The 16,664-nt window shown below is 45.9% G+C and overlaps 1 protein-coding gene across 1 annotated transcript in view; it reads left to right on the top strand.

Moving 5' to 3' along the window:
* Nucleotides 1-16,664, top strand: part of ZBTB20 (zinc finger and BTB domain containing 20) — a 707,334-nt gene that overhangs the window by 7,960 nt on the left and 682,710 nt on the right. The gene's annotated exons all lie outside the window — the stretch shown is intronic.

Below are 16,664 nucleotides of genomic sequence, written 5' to 3'. Positions count from 1 at the left end.
AGAGGGGAGGCCGCACTGGCCACCAATGAATTTTATACTGGGGAGGGAGGGGGGGCCGCACTGGCCACCAATGAATTAAAAACTGGGGCGGGAGGGGGGTCTGCTGCCTGGCAGCACCTGAATCTCTTACAGGGGACTATGATACGCACAATTAACCCCTCAGGTGCGGCACCTGAAGGGTTAATTGTGCGGATCACAGCCCCATGTAAGAGATCGGATGCTACCAGGCAGCAGGGGGCAGTTATGTACACAGGTCATAGTGTATTCTAAGGCCTCTTTCACACTTGCGTTGTCCGGATCCGGCGTGTGCTCCACTTGCCGGAACTACACGCCGGATCCGGAAAAATGCAAGTGAACTGAAAGCATTTGAAGACTGATCTGTCTTCAAAATGCTTTCAGTGTTACTATGGCAGCCAGGACGCTATTAAAGTCCTGGTTGCCATAGTAGTAGTGGGGAGCGGTATACTTACAGTCCGTGCGGCTTCCGGGGCGCTCCAGAGTGACGTCAGAGCGCCCCATGCGCATGGATGACGTGCCATGCGATCACGTCATCCATGCGCTGTGGGGCGCCCTGACGTCACTCTGGAGCGCCCCGGGAGCCGCACGGACGGTAAGTATGCTGCTCCCCCGCTCCCCGCTACACTTTACCATGGCTGCCAGGACTTTAGCGTCTTGGCAGCCATGGTAACCATTCAGAAAAAGCTAAACGTCGGATCCGGCAATGCGCCGAAACGACGTTCAGCTTAAGTCCGGATCAATGACTTTCAATGGGCATTAATTCCGCATCCGACCTTGCGGCAAGTCTTCAGGATTTTTGGCCGGAGCAAAAAGCGCAGCAGCCAAAAAACATTCCGTTCCAGAACTGAAGACATCCTGATGCATCCTGAACGGATTTCACTCCATTCAGAATGCATTAGGATAAAACTGATCAGGATTCTTCCGGCATAGAGCCCCGACGACGGAACTCTATGCCGGAAGAAAAGAACGCAGGTGTTAAAGAGCCCTAACTTGAAGCGTCCCCATCACTATGGGAACGCCTCTGTGTTAGAATATACTGTCGGATCTGAGTTTTCACGAAGTGAAAACTCAGCTCTGAAAAAGCTGTATGCAGACAGATCTGCGGATCCGTCTGTGCTAAAGTAGCCTACGGACACGGATCACGGACGCGGATGGCAATCTTGTGTGCCTCCGTGTTTTTTCACAGACCCATTGACTTGAATGGGTCCGTGAACAGTTGTCCGTCAAAAAAATAGGACAGGTCCTATTTTTTGACGGACAGGAAACACGGATCACGGACACGGATGACAAACGGTGCATTTTCCGAGTTTTCAACGGACCCATTGAAAGTCAATGGGTCTGCAGAAAATCACGGAAAACGGAACAACGGACACGAATGCACACAATGGTCGTGTGCTTGAGGCCTAATGCAGGTATTTGCAGGAGATTTAAATTGGATTTCTCAGGAAAAGTACAGTATGTAAATGTAGCTGAGAACTAACATGTGCACTACATTCAAAGAGAGGACTCAGGGGCCCCGATACTCAGGATTGCTGGGGCCCAGTGGTTGGAGTTGCACAAACCCCCATCGTCCATTGTCACTTTCCCTGTAGAGCCACAACTAGGTGACGTTTCTGCCTGCCGGACACACAGACCTTCTTCAGAGGGGTTCTTTGAGATGAATGATACATGGGGACGGCAGGACGGTGCCTCAGTGACCACCGCTATAGGGATGCACATGGAGCCATCTCAGTGCTGTCCGTTATTCTCAGATTTTTATTTTTGAAAATCCACCACAATTGTGTGAATGAGGCCTACAGCAGTATTATCTTTGTATGGAGTCGTCTGCAGGGAAATCGTGTATGTTGAGCGTCATATCTTAAATTCCAAAGTGGCAGTTTTCTGCGTGGCCAATGGAGCAGTAACCTTCCAGCGCTCATTGCACAGTGTATGTGCAGTCCCAGTATTAACCTCTCCTCCCCATCACGGGTATTGATTGAGTTCAGCGCCATACATTCACACAGTACGCTAATGGCGAGAAGTGGCACGTTAATGAATGGTAATTGTCCCTGTAATAAGCCTCTCCTCGTCAGCTCCCATTATTCATCGTCTATATTTATATCTGTGGCTGCACGTGGAGCCACCCATTCCTGCGCTCACACTCCCCTGGTTTGGAAGCTGCCGCCCTCCTCTTCTGGATTTCAGTTCTCCACTTCTGTTCTTGGGTCGCCTTCCCCCCCCCCCGAACTGTTAGCCTAATCACTGGGGGCTTCAGTCACAGTTAGGGCACATTCACACGCTGCAGAAAATTCACCTGAATGCGGCTTGCAGAAATCCATGTGCTTTCATCAACCCCATTCAATCGAATGGAACAGATTTTTAGTCGCAGACATTTCTGCAGCAAAATGTGCGGCGTGTGAAGGCGCCCTTAGGCTCTGTGCACACTGCAGGCACTGACTCCAGTAGTAAAAAATTAAAAAAAAGTTTTACGCACAGTGTACATTTTTTGTGGTAGCGCAGCTGATGGGAAGCGCAGTCCGCTGCACCTTCCTGTACATCTGAGCAAAGCGTCTGCCAGCCTGACAGAGGCCACGCCCTACGCATTACAGCAGTGCATTATGGGGCATTTTGGGTGTTTAATATTGATGCTTTATCCTCAGGAGAGGTCATCAGTATCTGTGTGGGTCTGCCTTCCTGCTGATCAGCGGTTTGAGGAGGCTGAGGCGCATAGCGGGGTGCTTGGTATTGCAGTCCAATGCATTGTTGAAGGGGTTCTCCAGGACGACAAATAGATGGCTGCTTTCTTCCAAAAATAGCATCTCCCCTGTCCTCAACTCAGCCCAAATTCATTCAGTGGAGCAAAATCCATGGACAGGTGTGGGAATGTTTTTGGAATAAAGAAGCTTTGCTTTCATAATCCGGAACAATTCCTTTAAAGGCTATGTACACCTTTAGAGGCAAATTTTGTTTATGATCGCATTTTACTCATTTTTGGCTAAAAATCATATTTTCATTTGGCTTTTGGTAAAAAATATTGAGCTTTTCTTTCACAATGGGTTAACTGTTTTTCTAGCTGTGTGACTGGTACTTTCCCTTTCACTTTGTGCTGGTCATATAATAAACCTTACCTCTAAACTAGTCATATAATAAACCTTACCTCTAAACTACTGAGAGCTCAAACACTTTATTTAAGCCACATTCTTAGGCCGAATGCACACGGCCGTGAGCGGTCCGTGGTATCCCGGCCTGGCATCCTGCTGACAGCAGGAGTGCACGGCGTCATTGGTTGCTTCATGCCGCTGCTGCACTACAGTAATACACTCATATAGATCATACGAGTGTATTACTGTAGTGCAGTGGCGGCATGAAGCGCACGGCGTCATAGGAACCAATGACGCGCGCGCTCCTGCTGTCAGCAGGATGCCAGGCCGAGATACCACGGACCGCTCACTGCCGTGTGCATTTGGCCTTATCAGTAAGATAATAACTGAGCTATAATGAGTGTTTATAATGTCAGAGATAAGGAGCCCATCAGCTCCACAGATGATGGAGAAGACAGAAAATCCGCAGGGACTAGTAGAGCATCTCAGCTCTGTACAGAAAAAAGGATTCCATATTTTTAATAAAGACCAACGGAAATAAATTTTTAGCTCAAAATAAGTACAATTCAATAATAAAAAAAATTGCCCCCAAAGGTGTCCATAGCCTTTAAATGTGTCTAAGGCCTCATGTAGTTCTATTCTGCATCAGATGCGGACCAAAACATCTATAAGCATTTGTACCATACTGCGGGACCTTTGGAAGGGAAAATGCGGGATGCACACTGCCGGTATCCGTGTTTTGCGGATCCTCAAGTGGATATAGCTGGGATTGTGTTGTAAAAAGGCTTTTTTTTCTTTTTGAGTACGGCAGTCTGAACGGAAAGATGCAACGTGGTGCGCCACTGGGTGCCTAATTGTGTCACACGGGGCGCCACTGGGTGCCTAATTGTGTCACACGGGGCGCCACTGGGTGCCTAATTGTGTCACACGGGGCGCCACTGGGTGCCTAATTGTGTCACACGGGGCGCCACTGGGAGCCTAATTGTGTCACACGGGGCGCCACTGGGTGCCTAATTGTGTCACACGGGGCGCCACTGGGTGCCTAATTGTGTCACACGGGGCGCCACTGGGTGCCTAATTGTGTCACACGGGGCGCCACTGGGTGCCTAATTGTGTCACACGGGGCGCCACTGGGTGCCTAATTGTGTCACAGTGGGGGTCATTTATGAATATTTTTACGCCATCTCTTGAACGGACATATGACAATATTTTGTTGCTCAGGCGTTTTTGCGACGTCTTCACCAGTTTGGAGTGGCGGGATCTGGGACTTCGGCCCAGACACGTTTACCATCTTTTACGTCTGAGAACAGGCTGGAGTAGTTTTTACTCCAGGAGCATGGCCTGAGCCTCGCCATAAATTAGGCACTTTCTCCGCCAGCGCAGGGGGGGGGGGAAACAAAGACCAGCATAAAACGCCGGTCTTTATAAATGACTCCCGTTGTGCCACTGGATGCTTATTTGTGAGACAATGCAGCCTTATACTAGCAGAATTTCACACCACTTCTTAGACCTCTTTGGAGCTGGTATACATTTTTTCCACAAGATGCAGCCAAATCTGTTAAAAACTGCGACAAAAAAAAATAATGCAAAAAACGTTGACAGAAAAGTTGACTTGAAGACTGTCGTGTTTAGCTTGTTATGAATGGGTACAAATTCTGGCACACACTTCATATATTTGGAGCCAGAAGTCTGCACCAGAAATTCTGGGGCAAATAAAGTAAGATTCTAGACATACATACATTAATGTATCTCGCCCAATGGATGACAGAGCTGTAAGCCCTGGGTGTACCGCCGTATGAAGCTTTTATCAAGTACCGCACTATATTCTCTCCTGAAGGCAATGCTAATGAATTCCTCCATTATTCGGTATCAGATGGACTATGCTACATTTTCTCACAGAACACTTGAGATGACTAAACCTTTCTGTGTCTCCATTTGGATTGTACCCGTCGAATTTCCAGATTTGATTGCTGTGAATTGCACGCGTGTAGATATGAGCCCTTGCAGGTGTGCACATGTGCATTCACCATATACAGCTTTGCCGCTGAATCCTGAGCTTGGCTTTGCCTCCCATTATAGCTGTTGGGAAGAACTAGAGCCGTTCTGGAGGAGTCGGAGAGATGTGGGGAGGCTGCACCATGCAAGCTGTTCACAGCACTCAGTTTTGTATCTGAGGATCAGATATGAAAGGGATCACACGTTGTCTTTCAGCTAATTTTTTTCGCTAATAAGTGTGCTTTTATCAACCTCCACCCTCCCCCGCCCCATTCAGAGCTTTCAGTTGTCCTCCTCGTAAACCTTTCAATGCTGAATCGACCCAAGTTCCACAAACAGAGGCCAAAAATTGTTGCTTTAAAGGGGTTGTCTCATTTCAGACAATCGGGGGATATTGCTAGGATATGCCCCCATTCACTTATAGGTGCAGCACCTAGATCGGGAACGGAGCTCTGCAAAGTGGTGTCTGGAGGCCACCACCAAGCACTCTCCACATAGAAGTGAATGGGAGTGCACCGCGTATGACCAGCCACCGCTCCCATTAACTTCTGTGGGCCTGATGGATTTTCGGCGGCCCCATAGAAAACAAATAGAGGGCAGCTGTGTGCCCTCCACCACTTTCGCAGCTCCGTTCTCGATATACGTGCGCGTCCCAGCATTGGTCCTATTGACATGCCCCCATTGTCTGAGATGAGAATAACCTTTTAACTGAAAGTGTTATTTTGTAATTGTTTCATTTTAATATTAGTATAAGTTGTTACATTGTATCATTGACTGTGACACATTTCGTGAACCTGGGGCCTTGTATTTACAGCGACTAGGTTTACAGTTTCGCCATCGCCTCCTGCTGTCCACTGAGGCCATCTGCACACAGGTTCAGGTCTATAAACAGAAATTCCGTGCAGATTTATTTGTGTTTCTGCAACAAAATCCAAATGTGTTACTTGCGGCTTTGGTGCGGTATTTCCGCAGATCTTGCCCTTGCATTGCAAAGGGTGAAAACTGCACAAAGCTTTGACATGCTAAAGATTTCAAAATTTCAATTTCTGCACTGAAAGAAAAAATGAATGGGCTGGTCTTGTAACCCATATGCAGCCTGTGGATGCATCTAATTTATAGCAAGGTGCACGCCAGAAATCTACCACAGCTCAATTCTGCCATAGATTTCTGCCTTCTTTTGCACCAGAACTCCGGCATAAATGAAAAAAAAATTATCCGGTTGGCTGTCACGCCCCCTTTGGGGAAAGTGGCGAGGACAGCATGAAATCCGAGAGATGCAATAAAAAAAAAACTTGCAGTTAAAAAGGCACAAATACATGATAAATCTTCCCCAAAGTGTACGTAAGATTTGTCTAATCTCATATATTTTGCCAGTACTCTATTATGCTGTGATTTTTTTCCATACGAGAATCTGCACAGAAAAAACGCATGTAATCCACAACATCTGCAGGTACCCTAAGAGCAGAGAATGTGGGTTATTGTAGAGTTCTGCATCTTGGTAGTAATAATCTCTGTGCATCATATGTCCTAGGGGATGTAACACTGGGAGATTCACTTATGGAGAAGGATTTGAGTGTCCTTGTAGATGGTAGATTAAATAACAGCACAATGTCAATCGGCTGCTTCTAAGGCCACCAGGATATTGTCATGCATTAAACGAGACATGGACTCGCGGGGCAGGGATGTAAGATTACCACTTTACAAAGCGTTGGTGCGGCCTTATCTGGAATATGCAGTTCAGTTCTGGGCACGAGTCCATAGAAAGGAGGCCCTAGAGCTAGAAAAAAGTACAGAGGAGAGCGACTAAACTGATAAGGGGCATGTAGGACCTTTAGGCTGGTTTCACTCGGGCGTTGCAGGAAAAGATGCGGGTGTGCTGCGGGAAAATGCGCAATTTTTCCGCGCAAGTGCAACGTGTTTTAATCCGTTTTGCACGCTCGTGAGAAAAATCGGCATGTTTGGTACCCAGATCCGAACCCGGACTTCTTCACAGAAGTTCGGGTTTGGGATCGGTGTTGTGTAGATTTGATTTATTTTCCCTTATAACATGGTTATAAGGGAAAATAATAGCATTCTTAGTACAGAATGCTAAGTAAATTAGAGATGGAGGGGTTAAAAAATTAAAAAAGAATTAAACTCACCTCATCCACTTGTTCGCGCAGCCTGGCTCGTCTTTCTTCTTTGAGGACCTGGGAGGAAAAGGACCTTTTGGTGACGTCACTGCGCTCATCACATGGTCCATCACCACGGTGATGGACCATGTGATGAGCGCAGTGACGTCACCAAAGGTCCTTTTCCTCCCAGGTCCTCGAAGAAGAAAGAAGAAGAGCCGGGCTGCGCGAACAGGTGGATGAGGTGAGTTTAATTATTTTTTAATTTTTTAACCCCTCCATCCCTAATTTACTTAGCATTCTGCATTAAGAATGCTATTATTTTCCCTTATAACCATGTTATAAGGGAAAATAATAAATATCGGGTCCGCATTCCGATCGTCACCTAGCAACCATGCGTGAAAATCGCACTGCATCCACACTTGCTTGCGATTTTCACACAGCCCCACTTTTATGGGGCCTGAGTTGCGGGATAAACTCACAAAGTAGAGCATGCTGCGATTTTTCACGCAACGCACAAGTGATGCGTGAAAATCACTGCTCATGTGCACAGCCCCATAGAAATGAATGGGTCCGGATTCAGTGCGGGTGCAATGCGTTCACCTCACGCATTGCACCCGCGTGGAATTCTCGTCTGTGTGAAAGGGGCCTAAGTTATGAAGAAAGAATAAAATAATTAAGTGTATTAAGTCTTGAGAAGAGACGTCTAACGGGTGTGGGGATTTGCTCTGGTAGTTAGGACTACCGGATGCAGTATAGAGGCAAAGTACACAGTTCTGGAATCAAACAGCGGTGTTTATTCACACATTGGTGTATCACAAAACGCAGGTGGCTTGGTGTTTGTTCACACACAAGGAAAGTCCATAAACAATAAAAGTCACCTTTTCTCCTGGGTGTTAATTCACAACCTGTTAGCAGTTCAGCCTCATCAAGTCCATCAGGTCCTCTAGCCCGGCTCAAACCTCAAATCCCAGCACAGCTCTCAGTTCACAGCACACAGACTCCTTAGCTCCACTAAGGGGGAGGTAAATCCACCACACCTGGCAGTGCTGGCTGGTTTTTATGCCTGGCAAAACACGGCCTGGAACATGGGGAGTAGTCAACCACCCAGAACTTTGACTACTCCTATTAAGAGCCGTCCCGGATCAGCTATGACAGCCATGCTAAATCTTTAGGTGTCAATTAGCAATAGCTGCTGCTGACACATAAAATACCAGCTCTTACTTCACCGAGGCCAGGAACCTCGGTTAGACATACCTTCCATCCACGGTGATCCCAGGTACCTTGTTACAGGAGGGACATGATTAACCTATACAAATATATAAATGGACCATGCAAAAAATATGGTTAAAAACTGTTCCTTGTAAAATGCCCTGAAAAGACAAGGAGACCCCGGACTGGAGAAGAAAAAGTTCAGTCTACAGAAGCTTCAAAACTTCTTTACTGTAATAACTGAGAATCTGTGAAATAGACTTCCTCAGGACTTGGTCACAGCAGGAACAGTGGATGGTTTTAAAAAGGGTAAAAAAGTAAATTACATTAATGCTTATGAAAATTTGTAGAAATCTGGGTCTTGCTCCCCTTACCTAAAATAGGAGAGGATGGGTCATCAATATCTGATCGGTGGAGGTCAGACTCCCTGCACCCCTGACGATCAGCTGTTAAAGAGGCCGCGGTGCTCAGGTGAGGGCTGCAGCCTCTTCCTAAGCCAGTGATGTCATGTTTATCGGTCACATGGCCTAAATGCAGCTCAGTCTTATGCAAGTGAATAGGCTTGGGCTGCAATGTCATACACTGCTGCTATATAATGTAGTCTTCAGACAGTCAAACCATTACCAGATATTGATAACCTATCCCAAGGAAAAACTAAAGCCATTTAAAAATCCAGGAGAAAGCAGAGGATGTTATTAGATGATAAAAAAATAAAAACTATTACTCACCTGGAAAATCCCCTGCTGCTCCAATGCTGCCGCATCTGCCCCCAGTCTGTCTCTGTTGCTCTCCTGTAGTGATGACATTGCGACAACTATCAGTGACCACTGATTGGCTTCAGCAGTCACATGCAGGTTGTCGCAGCGTCTTCACTGCAGAACAACAGAGAGCCGTGGGAACATCTGAGCGGCAGAAGATTTTCCAGGTGAGCAATACTTATTTTGTTATGTTATCACATAACCTGCTTTTTGACAGATTTTTAAATGTCCTTAGAACCCCATAAAATCAATAGAAGATGGGAATATATGGAAATCAAGTAAATTATAGACAGGGAGGAGGGGGATGCAGCTGCAGTGTACCTCTCTTCGTATGTGTAAAGCATATGCTGTGAGAGGGGAGGAGAGGGCTGCAGCTGCAGGATACCTCCCTTCGTATGTGTAAGGAGTATTCTGTGAGAAGCGAGGAGGGGGATTCAGCTTCAGGATACCTCCCTTCGTATGTGTAAAGCATATGCTGTGAGAGGGGAGGAGGGGGATTCAGCTTCAGGATACCTCCCTTCGTATGTGTAAAGCATATGCTGTGAGAAGCGAGGAGGGGGATTCAGCTTCAGGATACCTCCCTTCGTATACAGTCATGTGAAAAAATTAGGACACCCTTTGAAAGCATGTGGTTTTTTGTAACATTTTTAATAAAAGGTTATTTCATCTCCGTTTCAACAATACAGAGAGATTAAAGTAATCCAACTAAACAAAGAAAACTGAAGAAAAGTCTTTTCAAGATCTTCTGTAAATGTCATTCTACAAAAATGCCTATTCTAACTGAGGAAAAAGATAGGACACCCTCACATGTATTCCCTCTTAAATTGGCTCAGATCTCACACAGGTATATCACACCAGGTGCACATAATTAGTAGATCGTTACTCTGCATGTTGAATGAGGCTTGCCCTATTTAAACCTCAGACATTTAGTTTGGTGTGCTCCTGACTGTTGAAGTGAGAGTGAGCACCATGGTGAGAGCAAAAGAGCTGTCAGAGGACTTCAGAAAAAAGATTGTAGCAGCCTATGAGTCTGGGAAGGGATTTAAAAAGATCTCAAAAGATTTTGAAATCAGCCATTCCACTGTCCGGAAGATAGTCTACAAGTGGAGGGCTTTCAAAACAACTGCCAACATGCCCAGGACTGGTCGCCCCAGAAAGTTCACCCCAAGAGCAGACCGCAAGATGCTAAAAGAGGTCTCCAAAAACCCTAAAGTGTCATCTCGAGAACTACAGCAGGCTCTGGCTACTGTTGATGTAGAAGTACATGCCTCTACAATCAGAAAGAGACTGTACAAGTTTAACTTGCATGGGAGGTGTGCAAGGAGGAAACCTTTGCTTTCCAAGAGAAACATCGAGGCCAGACTGACATTTGCCAGAGATAAAGTTGACAAAGACCAGGACTTCTGGAATAATGTTCTTTGGACAGATGAGTCCAAAATTGAATTATTTGGACACAACAGCAGAGGACATGTTTGGCGTAAACCAAACACAGCATTCCAAGAAAAGAACCTCATACCAACTGTGAAGCATGGAGGTGGAAGTGTCATGGTTTGGGGCTGCTTTGCTGCAGCAGGACCTGGTCAGCTCACCATCATAGAATCCACGATGAATTCTACTGTGTATCAGAAGGTGCTTGAAGAACATGTGAGACCATCAGTTAGAAAATTAAAGCTGAAGCGGAACTGGACCATGCAACATGACAATGACCCAAAACATACTAGTAAATCAACCAAAGATTGGCTGAAAAAGAAGAAATGGAGAGTCCTGGAATGGCCAAGTCAAAGTCCAGATTTGAATCCCATTGAGATGCTGTGGGGTGACTTGAAAAGGGCTGTACGTGCAAGAAACCCCTCAAACATCTCACAGCTGAAAAAGTTCTGCATTGAGGAGTGGGGTAAAATTTCCTCAGACCGATGTCGAAGACTGGTAGATGGCTACAAGAACCGTCTCACTGCAGTTATTTCAGCCAAAGGAGGTAACACTCGCTATTAGGGGCAAGGGTGTCCTATCTTTTTCCTCAGTTAGAATAGGCATTTTTGTAGAATGACATTTACAGAAGATCTTGAAAAGACTTTTCTTCAGTTTTCTTTGTTTAGTCGGATTACTTTAATCTCTCTGTATTGTTGAAACGGAGATGAAATAACCTTTTATTAAAAATGTTACAAAAAACCACATGCTTTCAAAGGGTGTCCTAATTTTTTCACATGACTGTATGTAAAGCATATGCTGTGAGAGGGGAGGAGGGGGATTCAGCTTCAGGATACCTTCCTTCGTATGTGTAAAGCATATGCTGTGAGAGGGGAGGAGGGGGATTCAGCTTCAGGATACCTCCTTTCGTATGTGTAAAGCATATGCTGTGAGAGGGGAGGAGGGGGATTCAGCTTCAGGATACCTCCCTTCGTATATGTAAAGCATATGCTGTGAGAGGGGAGGAGGGGGATTCAGCTTCAGGATACCTCCCTTCGTATATGTAAAGCATATGCTGTGAGAGGGGAGGAGGGGGATTCAGCTTCAGGATACCTCCTTTCGTATGTGTAAAGCATATGCTGTGAGAGGGGAGGAGGGGGATTCAGCTTCAGGATACCTCCCTTCGTATGTGTAAAGCATATGCTGTGAGAAGCGAGGAGGGGGATTCAGCTTCAGGATACCTCCCTTCGTATGTGTAAGGAGTATGCTGTGAGAAGCGAGGAGGGGGATTCAGCTTCAGGATACCTCCCTTCGTATGTGTAAAGCATATGCTGTGAGAGGGGAGGAGGGGGATTCAGCTTCAGGATACCTCCCTTCGTATGTGTAAAGCATATGCTGTGAGAGGGGAGGAGGGGGATTCAGCTTCAGGATACCTCCTTTCGTATATGTAAAGCATATGCTGTGAGAGGGGAGGAGGGGGATTCAGCTTCAGGATACCTCCCTTCGTATGTGTAAGGAGTATGCTGTGAGAAGCGAGGAGGGGGATTCAGCTTCAGGATACCTCCCTCCGTATGTGTAAAGCATATGCTGTGAGAGGGGAGGAGGGGGATTCAGCTTCAGGATACCTCCCTTCGTATGTGTAAAGCATATGCTGTGAGAGGGGAGGAGGGGGATTCAGCTTCAGGATACCTCCTTTCGTATGTGTAAAGCATATGCTGTGAGAGGGGAGGAGGGGGATTCAGCTTCAGGATACCTCCTTTCGTATATGTAAAGCATATGCTGTGAGAGGGGAGGAGGGGGATTCAGCTTCAGGATACCTCCCTTCGTATGTGTAAAGCATATGCTGTGAGAAGCGAGGAGGGGGATTCAGCTTCAGGATACCTCCCTTCGTATATGTAAAGCATATGCTGTGAGAGGGGAGGAGGGGGATTCAGCTTCAGGATACCTCCCTTCGTATGTGTAAAGCATATGCTGTGAGAGGGGAGGAGGGGGATTCAGCTTCAGGATACCTCCTTTCGTATGTGTAAAGCATATGCTGTGAGAGGGGAGGAGGGGGATTCAGCTTCAGGATACCTCCCTTCGTATGTGTAAAGCATATGCTGTGAGAGGGGAGGAGGGGGATTCAGCTTCAGGATACCTCCCTTCGTATGTGTAAAGCATATGCTGTGAGAGGGGAGGAGGGGGATTCAGCTTCAGGATACCTCCTTTCGTATATGTAAAGCATATGCTGTGAGAGGGGAGGAGGGGGATTCAGCTTCAGGATACCTCCCTTCGTATGTGTAAAGCATATGCTGTGAGAAGCGAGGAGGGGGATTCAGCTTCAGGATACCTCCTTTCGTATGTGTAAAGCATATGCTGTGAGAGGGGAGGAGGGGGATTCAGCTTCAGGATACCTCCTTTCGTATGTGTAAAGCATATGCTGTGAGAGGGGAGGAGGGGGATTCAGCTTCAGGATACCTCCTTTCGTATGTGTAAAGCATATGCTGTGAGAGGGGAGGAGGGGGATTCAGCTTCAGGATACCTCCTTTCGTATGTGTAAGGTGTATGCTGTGAGAGGGGAGGAGGGAGAAGAGTGTATGATAATGGTATCACCCCAGGAAGAGCCCATTTCATCAACAAGCATCTACAGAAGCCTACTCAGGGAAAAGAAGTCCCAGAATTTGCAGGTTGCAGCCGTGTAGCATGGGTGCAACAATTGGGCCGCAGCAACCCCTAGATGAGACCACCCAAATCTATTTCTGCCCTGCTACAGCAAAGACTTCTTAGATTGGGTTATCCACAGTCCTCCTTTATTATTGTCACCATCGTACAGATTGCATTTGTGTTTGTCAGCAACATTTTATTTCCTATGTCATGAATTGCATCCACCCCTGACTGTCAGGTAGTAATTTGCCTAAAAAATAAAAATATTGACAGGCAGCCGTGGTACATTGTGAGGGGTGTTGTCGACGGACTCAGTCGTTGCCTTCACTCCTGAAAATGTTCAGAGGGCACTTAGATGAAGTGACTGATCCAATTATTCAAAGTCGTTCTGCCCGGCACCGCTCAGCAGTAATATAGTTGTACGGATTTTTCATTTTTTTTTCTATTATGATTTTTTTGCCATTTAGCGGTAGCACTAAAAGCTGAATATATGCATACAGGTAGGCTGGTGTCACACACAGCTTTTATCTGGTGTTTCTGAGGGATGTGGTTGTGGTACGTCTTTTGTTTGGTGTTTTTTGAATCCTTGTTTTAGGCATAAACTGTCAGTTCCAGATATCCCATAGAAGTCTGTGGGAAATATGAAATGCAAGAAAGCCTTTTTTTTTTTTTTTTTTTTTTCCGGCCCATATGAGGAACCATTTGATCCAATGGGGCCGCAAAAATGGAAATGACCCTGTGTGCATTCCATGTCCACATGGCCGTTTTGCTAAAAATAGAACCTATCCTATTGTCCACAATACACACAAGGATAGGACTGTTCTATTAGGGGCCAGCCCTTCCGTTCCACAAAATACGGAACTCGCACTGCTGGGACTGATGTTTTATGGATCCACAATTTGCAGACCGCGAAACACTTAGCTGGTTTTACACGAGCGTTGCGGTTGCGTTGCAGGAAAAGATGCGGGTGCGTTGCGGGAACATGCACGATTTTTCCGCGCGAGTGCAAAACATTGTAATGCCTTTTGCACGCGCGTGAGAAATATCGGCATGTTTGGTACCCAAACCGAACTTCTTCACAGAAGTTCGGGTTTGGGTTAGGTGTTGTGTAGATTTTATTATTTTCCCTTATAACATGGTTATAAGGGAAAATAATAGCATTCTTAATACAGAATGCGTAGTAAAATAGGGCTGGAGGGGTTAAAAAAAAAAATTTAACTCACCTTAATCCACTTGATCGCGCAGCCCGGCTTCTCTTCTGTCTTCTTATTTGCTGTGCACAGGAAAAGGACCTGTGGTGACGTCACTGCGCTCATCACATGGTCCATCACATTATCTTTTACTGTGGTGATGGATCATGTGACGGACCATGTGATGAGCGCAGTGACGTCACCACAGGTCCTTTTCCTGTGCACAGCAAAGATGAAGACAGAAGAGATGCCGGCTGCGCGAACAAGTGGATTAGGGTGAGTTAAATTATTTATTTATTTTTAACCCCTCCAGCGCTATTGTACTAGGCATTCTGTATTCAGAATGCTATTATTTTCCCTTATAACCATGTTATAAGGGAAAATTATAATGATCGGGTCCCCATCCCGATTGTCTCCTAGCAACCGTGTGTGAAATTCACACCGCATCCGCACTTGCTTGCGGATGCTTGCGATTTTCACGCAGCCCTATTCACTTCTATGGGGCCTGCGTTGTGTGGAAAACGCACAAAGAGGAGCATGCTGCGATTTTCACGCAACGCACAAGTGGTGCGTGAAAATCGCCGCTCATCTGCACAGCCCCATAGAAATGAATGGGTCCGGATTCAGTGCGGGTGCAATGCGTTTCACCTCACGCATCGCACCCGCGCGGAAATCTCGCCTGCGTGAAAGAGGCCTTAGGGTCGTGTGAATGGACCCTGTACTGATCCTGAGTTACATCCTGTATTATACTCCAGAGCTGCACTCACTATTCTGCAGGTGCAGTCACTGTGTACATACATTACTTATCCTGTACTGATCCTGAGTTACATCCTGTATTATACTCCAGAGCTGCCCTCACTATTCTGCTGGTGCAGTCACTGTGTACATATATTACTTATCCTGTACTGATCCTGAGTTACATCCTGTATTATACTCCAGAGCTGCACTCACTATTCTGCTGGTGCAGTCACTGTGTACATACATTACATATCCTGTACTGATCCTGAGTTACATCCTGTATTATACTCCAGAGCTGCACTCACTATTCTGCTGGAGGAGTCACTGTGCACATACATTACTTATCCTGTACTGATCCTGAGTTACATCCTGTATTATACTCCACAGCTGCACTCACTATTCTGCTGGTGCAGTCACTGTGTACATACATTACTTATCCTGTACTGATCCTGAGTTACATCCTGTATTATACTCCAGAGCTGCACTCACTATTCTGCTGGAGGAGTCACTGTGCACATACATTACTTATCCTGTACTGATCCTGAGTAACATCCTGTATTATACTCCAGAGCTGCACTCACTGTTCTGCTGGTGCAGTCACTGTGTACATACATTACTTATCCTGTACTGATCCTGAGTTACATCCTGTATTATACTCCAGAGCTGCACTCACTATTCTGCTGGAGGAGTCACTGTGCACATACATTACTTATCCTGTACTGATCCTGAGTTACATCCTGTATTATACTCCACAGCTGCACTCACTATTCTGCTGGTGCAGTCACTGTGTACATACATTACTTATCCTGTACTGATCCTGAGTTACATCCTGTATTATACTCCAGAGCTGCACTCACTATTCTGCTGGAGGAGTCACTGTGCACATACATTACTTATCCTGTACTGATCCTGAGTTACATCCTGTATTATACTCCACAGCTGCACTCACTATTCTGCTGGTGCAGTCACTGTGTACATACATTACTTATCCTGTACTGATCCTGAGTTACATCCTGTATTATACTCCACAGCTGCACTCACTATTCTGCTGGTGCAGTCACTGTGTACATACATTACTTATCCTGTACTGATCCTGAGTTACATCCTGTATTATACTCCAGAGCTGCACTCACTATTCTGCTGGAGGAGTCACTGTGCACATACATTACTTATCCTGTACTGATCCTGAGTTACATCCTGTATTATACTCCACAGCTGCACTCACTATTCTGCTGGTGCAGTCACTGTGTACATACATTACTTATCCTGTACTGATCCTGAGTTACATCCTGTATTATACTCCAGAGCTGCACTCACTATTCTGCTGGTCTCTGTGAGATTGTATGGCTGGAGTCTTCTATTGTATGGCTGGAGAAATAAGTATAAAGATGGAATTTATCAGACTGCAGACTATCAGAGGTGAGCTCTGAAGCTAGCAGAATTATGACTACAGCTCTGGAGTAGGATACTGGTTGTTAATGTTCTGAGACGAAATGTTACATAATAATTTAA

The sequence above is a fragment of the Bufo gargarizans genome, chromosome 3 (assembly GCF_014858855.1).
Source record: "Bufo gargarizans isolate SCDJY-AF-19 chromosome 3, ASM1485885v1, whole genome shotgun sequence".
Taxonomy (NCBI): Eukaryota; Metazoa; Chordata; class Amphibia; order Anura; family Bufonidae; genus Bufo; species Bufo gargarizans.
The sequence above is the reverse complement of the archived record's forward strand: the minus strand, read 5'-3'. Positions and strand labels throughout refer to the sequence as shown.